General features: G+C 42.4%; 1 long non-coding RNA gene across 1 annotated transcript; it reads right to left on the bottom strand.

Annotated features, from left to right (window-relative positions):
* Window positions 1–6,221: 6,221 nt before the first annotated feature.
* On the bottom strand, window positions 6,222–8,580 carry LOC138905782 (uncharacterized). The gene is made up of 3 exons (XR_011413585.1): window positions 7,907–8,580; window positions 7,644–7,704; window positions 6,222–7,340 (listed from the first exon to the last, which is right to left on the bottom strand). It is a non-coding gene; the product is annotated as an uncharacterized lncRNA (long non-coding RNA).
* Window positions 8,581–8,599: the final 19 nt, after the last annotated feature.

Here is an 8,599-nt window from a genome sequence, read left to right on the forward strand (position 1 = left end):
AATCACCTAGGGTTGATATTAAGAACTTTAAGGAGTATTTACAGAACATAAAACACTTAAAACAACCTCCAACACGAGCTGGAACAACACAAAAATCAGCAACAACAAGAAGAACAAGAAACTTACTAGCGCCACGGGATTCCCGACACTTGATTTGTGTTGTTTGCCCTTTGTTTGGGTCTTGGATCATGAGAGAACCTTGAGAGAGTGTTTTTAGGTGTCTAGGGTCTGAAGAGAATGAAAATTAATGAGTTAAAACGGGGTTAAAGGGTCTGATATATATCAATATATCTCAACCGCCTATGTGGGCCCCATAGAGAGCTGCTTGGCGCACTCTCACAAAAACGCGAATATCTCTCTATTCCGAGATCGTATCGACAAACGGTTTAATGCGTTGGAAAGTAGACTCATAGATCTTCAATTTGATAGGAAGATCACCCCATAATTCCATGTACATTGGGAGAAAACTGTAGTAACATTTGACCTAAATTTTATGTAAAATTATAAACATAAGTTGCGACAACTTTTATCGACTTTTGTTTCATAACTCTCTTGACTTCAAGACTTATGATATGGATATTATATTATTCAAATACATTAAAACATAACCTCTTGGGACAATTAATCACCTCTAGTTTTACCCGAAAATGCGGGTTACAACATCCTTGATTCGTTTCACTTCTAATACTTGTTAACCACTCTTATACACCCTTGTATCGTTTAAGACCAATAGGATTAACTTCTTATCATCTCAAAGATAATCTCTTCTTGGATTTACGTCGACTAACTTATGGAATGATCTAAGGTACGCAAATTTGGGTTGTAACATCCTCCCCCCCTTAGGAACATTCGTCCTCGAATGTAAGGGTTTATGGAGAGTCTAACTTATCGTGGATTCTGACGGAAATGTCCGGCTTAGTTTCCCCTATAAAATGGACACTAGCCAACCTTACAAGAAGTTAAACCCAACCTATGGCCTTACAATACTATACAAAGCATTATGGATATGTACATTATCTGCATATCACCATTTTGTATTAAAAAAATAGTATTCACAAGCTATTGCTTACCTCATAGAGCCGTTTCACTTTATAATACGTCTTGCTTTCCCCCGGCATCCTCGTTATCCTCACTCTGGAATAGGTAAGGGTATTTAGACTTCATCTCCTTTTCTGATTCCCATGTCATTTCTTCTATATTCTTGTTCCTCCATAATACTTTGACGGAAGCTACATCCTTTGTTCTCAGCTTGCGGACTTGTCGATCTAATATAGCCACTGGCACTTCATCATATGATAGATCCTCTGTAACTTGTACATCTTTGATAGGGACGACCCGAGAAGGGTCTCCAATACATTTCCTCAACATAGATACATGGAATACCGGGTGGACAAATTCCAATTCGGATGGCAATTCTAACTTATAAGCAACCTGTCCAATTCGTTGAAGAATTTTGTACGGCCCAATATACCGCGGACTCAACTTACCTTTCCTCCCAAAACGCATAACACCCTTCATCGGTGAGATCTTCAGGAAAACCCAATCACCAACCTCAAATTCCAGATCACGACGTCGGACATCGGAATAAGACTTTTGCCTGCTTTGTGCCGTCCTCAGTCGCTCTTGTATCACTTTCACCTTCTCAATGGCTTGGTGAATCAAATCTGGCCCATATAATTCTGTCTCACCGACTTCGAACCATCCAACTGGTGATCTACATCTCCTCCCGTACAGTGCCTCATACGGGGCCATTTTAATACTGGAATGGTAGCTATTATTGTAGGCAAATTCAATGAGTGCCAGATGGTCATCCCAATTCCCCTTGAAATCTAGAACACATGCTCGTAGCATATCTTCAAGCGTCTGAATGGTACGTTCAGCCTGTCCGTCAGTCTGCGGATGGAATGCAGTGCTGAGATTTACTTGTGTGCCTAAACCCTTCTGAAAAGACCTCCAAAAGTTAGCCGTAAATTGAGCTCCTCGGTCTGATATAATAGATACCGGCACACCATGAAGCCTAACAATCTCCTTGATATACAACTTCGCATAATCTTCAGCCGTGTAAGTTGTCTTAACTGGCAGGAAATGGGCAGATTTTGTAAGTCGATCGACTATCACCCAGATGGAGTCAAACTTATGATAAGAGCGAGGTAATCCAATAATGAAGTCCATATTAATCACCTCCCATTTCCAGGTCGGAATCTCTATATTCTGAATCAATCCACTGGGTTTCTGATGCTCGATCTTTACTTGTTGACAATTAGGACACTGGGCTACAAATTCTGCAATACACTTCTTCATGTTATCCCACCAATACTGCTCCTTAACGTCATGATACATCTTTGTCGAACCGGGATGGATAGAATATCGGGACTGATGAATCTCAATCATAATCTTCTCTCGCAACCCTGCCACACTAGGCACACATAATCGGCCCTGGTATCTCAGTGTCCCATCCCCTCCGATTTTGAAAGCTGTAATCTTACACTGCTGAATTCCCTCTCTCAATCTTACTAAGGTAGGATCTTCATATTGCCGTGCTTTTACCTCGGCTACCAAAGATGATTCTGCTGTATTCTGTACAGTAACACCTCCGTCATCAGAGTCCAACAATCTGATTCTCATATTGGCCAGCTGGTGAAGCTCTTTGGTCAACCCTTGTCTACCTGCCTCAATATGTATTAAGCTTCCCATTGACTTACGGCTGAGAGCGTCTGCCACAACATTGGCTTTACCGGGATGGTACAATATCTCGACGTCATAGTCTTTCAGTAATTCAAGCCACCTACACTGCCTCAAATTCAACTCCTTCTGCTTGAAGATGTATTGTAAACTTTTATGATCTGTGTAGATGTCAACATGGACGCCGTATAAGTAGTGCCGCCATATCTTTAAAGCATATATTACTGCAGCCAATTCCAAATCATGAGTCGGGTAATTCTTTTCATGCTTCTTCAATTGTCTTGATGCATAAGCAATCACCTTCCCACGTTGCATCAATACGCACCCCAAACCTATACCTGAGGCATCACAATATACCACATAACCTTCTGTTCCTTCTGGGAGAGTGAGCACTGGCGCGGATGTCAATCGATTCTTTAGCTCCTGAAAACTATATTCACAAGAATCAGACCACTGGAACTTGGTAGCTTTCTGTGTTAACTTAGTCAATGGTGCTGATATAGAGGAAAACCCTTCTACAAACCGCCTATAATATCCTGCTAGCCCCAGGAAGCTGCGGACTTCTGATGGTGTTGTAGGTCTCGGCCAATTCTTCACTGCATCGATCTTCTGAGTGTCGACACTAATACCCTCATCAGATATCACATGGCCAAGGAATGCTACTGAGTTCAGCCAGAATTCACATTTAGAGAACTTAGCATATAACTTATGATCCTGAAGGGTCTGTAATACTATCCGCAAGTGGCCCGCATGTTCCGCCTCCGAACGAGAATACACCAGAATGTCATCAATGAATACGATCACGAACACATCAAGATAGGGCCTGAATACACTATTCATGAGATCCATAAAAGCTGCTGGGGCATTTGTTAGCCCGAACGACATCACCAAGAACTCAAAGTGCCCATATCTTGTCCGGAAGGCCGTCTTTGGAATATCCTTCTCCTTAACCCTCACCTGATGATACCCTGAACGCAAGTCAATCTTGGAGAAATACTTGGCACCCTGGAGTTGGTCAAATAGGTCATCAATCCTTGGAAGTGGATACTTGTTCTTTATTGTAGACTTATTCAACTGTCGATAATCGATACACATCCTTAACGACCCATCTTTCTTCCGCACGAATAAGACTGGCGCACCCCAAGGTGAAGTGCTAGGCCTAATGAAACCCTTATCCAGCAAGTCCTTCAACTGCACCTTCAACTCTCGCAACTCTGCCGGGGCCATCCTGTATGGAGGGATAGAGATCGGTTGAGTGTCAGGCAATGCATCAATGCTAAACTCAATCTCCCTTTCAGGAGGCAGGCCTGGGAGTTCATCCGGGAAAACATCTGGAAATTCATTGACCATGGGGATTAATTGTAGAGTAGGAGGCTTTGCCTCCACATCCCTCACGCGAACAAGATGATAAATGTAACCTTTTGAGATCATCTTCCTTGCCTTAAGATAGGAAATAAACCTACCTTTCGGCGTTGCAATATTCCCCTTCCATTCAATGGCGGGTTCATCAGGAAACTGAAACCTAACCATCTTCGTACGACAGTCAACATTTGCATAGCATGAGGCCAACCAGTCCATTCCCATTATCACATCGAAATCAACCATTTCTAACTCAAATAAATTTGCCGAGGTTTTATGACTACAAATCATCACAGTGCAACCCTTATATACCCTTCTAGCAATCACAGAATCTCCTATCGGAGTGGATATCGCAAGTGGTTTACTTATCAATTTAGGTTCAATGCCAAACTTATTAGCCACAAAGGGTGTAACATATGATAAGGTAGACCCCGGATCAATTAGTGCATATACATCATAAGAAAACACAGACAATATACCTGTAATGACATCCGGAGATGACTCGAGATCTTGTCGACCTACTAGAGCATAGGTTCGATTTTGAGCACCACTCGAACTCGGCATTGTACCTCTACCTCTACCACGACCTGTCGACTGTTGAAAACCTTGTGTTGGAGGTCGAACTGATAAGGAAGAACCAGACACAGATCCAGTCGGCTGAGCCATACCACCACCTCCTCTGTTAGGACAATCCCGCATCATATGGCCATGCTGTCCGCAAGAATAGCACGCATCGGAACCTCGACGGCACAGTCCAAAGTGGGCCTTGCCGCACTGATCACAACGAGGTGTTGGGGGTCTCGTTTGACTAGTATCTCTATGAAATTGTGAGCCTGATGCCCTCGAACTCTGACCTGAACCAGAATAGGTAAATCGATCATACCGAGGCCTCTGAAACTGTGGAGGAGCACTAGCTATAGGTGGCGTCGAACTCCTCAAATATTGGGGCCTGATACTGCCTCTGAACTCATTAGAATACCCTGCCAATCTCGCCCTCTTATGCTGGCCCCTATCCTGCTCCCTATCTGCCCTTTGCTGGCGCTTACGATCCTCTAGGGTCTGGGCATAAGCCTGAATACGGGAAATATCCATGCCCTCTACCAAGGAGGCTGTTGTGCACTCATTTATCAGATGTGGTCCCAACCCGTTCACGAACAGATGCACCCTATCACTCATCTCTGACACCATATGGGGAGCATACCTTGCTAAAGAGTCAAACTGTATACTATACTCTCGTACACTCATATTACCCTGTCGAAGGTTCAAGAACTTATCAGCTCTAGCTCGTCGTATCTCAACTGGCAAGTAGTGACGAAGAAAGGCCTCAGAAAATTCCTTCCACACGGCTGGAGGAGCGTTCGGACCCCTAGATCTCTCCCAACTATCATACCAGAAAATGGCTAAATCCCGTAACCGATAAGAAGCCAACTCTACTGCCTCCGTATCACTAGCATGCATAACCCGCAATGTACGATGAACCTGATCAATAAATGTTTGTGGGTCCTCCTTGGGGTCTGATCCGGTAAACACTGGAGGGTCTAGGCTAATAAAATCACGAACTCTCGCACTAACTGGTTTATCAGCAGCACCGGTATTCTGCCTTTGAGCCTGAGCAGCTACCAAGCTAGTCAACAACTGCACTGCACTGCGCATATCGTGGTCTGTAGTGCCAGACGGTGGAACTGGATGTACTGGGTGCCTCCTAATATCCTCTGGAGGAGACGGAGAGGTATGAGATGGCATCTCACTCTGAGCCTCACTTTGGCCTGCTCTGGCTGGAGGCACCTGAATGTTACCCTCGCCCACAGCTATATCAAGCCGTTTACTAATCGCTTGCTTCCTAGTCGAAGGCATCGCTGAAAGAAATCAATGTGAATATTAGATATGAACATTTACGACTCAACTCTACGAACGATCTAGATTTAGGAAGAAGGTAACAACCCTAGATGTCACGTAGCCTCCTGATTATAAATGTGGCGCGCTACACATCCATAATCAAAACTCTACTAGACACGGCTCATAGACAATCCTAGGACAGACTTGCTCTGATACCAAGTTTGTCACGACCCAACTGGAGGGTCATGACTAGCACCCGGGCCATACTTGCCGAGCACCAACGTACATTTTATCTAACCTTCCTTATTATCTTTAAGGGCCGACAAGATCAATATAAATAGTAGACATGGATCATGAACATCCAACAATGAAAGATAATGTCATGAACATACATAACATGGGACGACAAGACTGTCAAGAACTATATATAAGGTACGAGCTAACATGATGCCATGAAAGACTATACAACAAAAAATCAGCCGACAAGGCATTCTAAACCATACATAAGTCGACACCTGTCTATGAGCCTCTAAAGTTACATCAGTGCTACAACATTGCCGGAACAGGGCCCCGACATACCCATAATGTCAATAACAAAAATGCATACCAAGACCACGGCAAGTCCGGAGAAAGGATCTTGCCAATAACGCTGAACCGGATAGCCTACTGTGATGGGGGAGCTGCGTCTACCCGTCTATCAGGACCTGCAGCACGACATGCAGGGTCCACAAATAAAAGGACGTCAGTACGAATAAAGTACTGAGTATGTAAGGCAGAATAGCATAAGTAAGAACAATAATGTAAACAGTGATAGGGAATATACAACCTGTGACATCTGGGTACCTCTGAGGGCTACTAACATGAAATACATGATACATACATATATATATACATAAACTTTTAAAACATATGCCTTTGTGGGCATCATCATCATCATATCATACCCGGCCGTAATAGGCTCGGTAAAACGTACCCGGCCATCATAGGGCTCGGTAGAATCGTACCCGGCCACGTGGAGCTCGGTAAAACCCAACTGATCAGTGGTTGCACAATAGGTGCCATACCCGGCCAACTATAGCGTGGCTCGGTAGAGTAAAATAGATACATATATATGATGCATGCTGGACTCATTGGAATCACATTTTGAACCTTTTGGAGTGACGTAAGGTCGGTATCCTTCGTACATGTTATTAGGATTAACCCTTCATCAAGAATCTTATAAGAATAAGGAGCTACCAACAACATTGATAATATAAGAATAAGAGAAGTAACATCAATATTAATCGTTTCATAAGAAGGGCAGCAATGTAAGTACTGCTAGCTTCTAAGAGTAGAGTATCTTTGGGAGCTCGTTCATTACATTATGTACAATTGGAGTCGTGCAAAATAATGAAGGGGATAGCCTCACATACCTTGTATATACTGCCCAACCTCAAGCTATGCAAATGTCACGACTCCTTAGTCTACAATAAGACAAATGACACTATCATTTTCGTTTAAGCGTCGTAACTATTATGTATCGACCACAACCTATTTTACGATGAAATGGACAGCACCTCCCCTATTTATATGACTTCACACAAGTCAATACAATCACCAAACAGCCCAAACAACATCATTAATAATCATATTGAGCCTCCAAAACAGTCCACCAACCAACAACATTACTACCAAGCCTTTCGATATATATTTCACAAGTTCTAGCTTCAATGACTTAGCTGCAACTTGGATAATCTTAAATATCTATAGAGTAAGGGGTTCCTTACCTTTAAACAGAAAGAACAACTCCAATTTGACCTTAATGTTCCACGAAATATCCCTCAAATTCTGCCACAAGAACAAGGAAGCGAAACTAGCAATCAATTTGGGCTTTTCGGAACTAGAATTACTTTAGAAGACTTGAAATCACCTAGGGTTGATATTAAGAACTTTAAGGAGTATTTACAGAACATAAAACACTTAAAACAACCTCCAACACGAGCTGGAACAACACAAAAATCAGCAACAACAAGAAGAACAAGAAACTTACTAGCGCCACGGGATTCCCGACACTTGATTTGTGTTGTTTGCCCTTTGTTTGGGTCTTGGATCATGAGAGAACCTTGAGAGAGTGTTTTTAGGTGTCTAGGGTCTGAAGAGAATGAAAATTAATGAGTTAAAACGGGGTTAAAGGGTCTGATATATATCAATATATCTCAACCGCCTATGTGGGCCCCATAGAGAGCTGCTTGGCGCACTCTCACAAAAACGCGAATATCTCTCTATTCCGAGATCGTATCGACAAACGGTTTAATGCGTTGGAAAGTAGACTCATAGATCTTCAATTTGATAGGAAGATCACCCCATAATTCCATGTACATTGGGAGAAAACTGTAGTAACATTTGACCTAAATTTTATGTAAAATTATAAACATAAGTTGCGACAACTTTTATCGACTTTTGTTTCATAACTCTCTTGACTTCAAGACTTATGATATGGATATTATATTATTCAAATACATTAAAACATAACCTCTTGGGACAATTAATCACCTCTAGTTTTACCCGAAAATGCGGGTTACAACATCCTTGATTCGTTTCACTTCTAATACTTGTTAACCACTCTTATACACCCTTGTATCGTTTAAGACCAATAGGATTAACTTCTTATCATCTCAAAGATAATCTCTTCTTGGATTTACGTCGACTAACTTATGGAATGATCTAAGGTACGCAAATTTGG

Source organism: Nicotiana tomentosiformis, chromosome 2 (genome assembly GCF_000390325.3).
Source record: "Nicotiana tomentosiformis chromosome 2, ASM39032v3, whole genome shotgun sequence".
Taxonomy (NCBI): domain Eukaryota; kingdom Viridiplantae; phylum Streptophyta; class Magnoliopsida; order Solanales; family Solanaceae; genus Nicotiana; species Nicotiana tomentosiformis.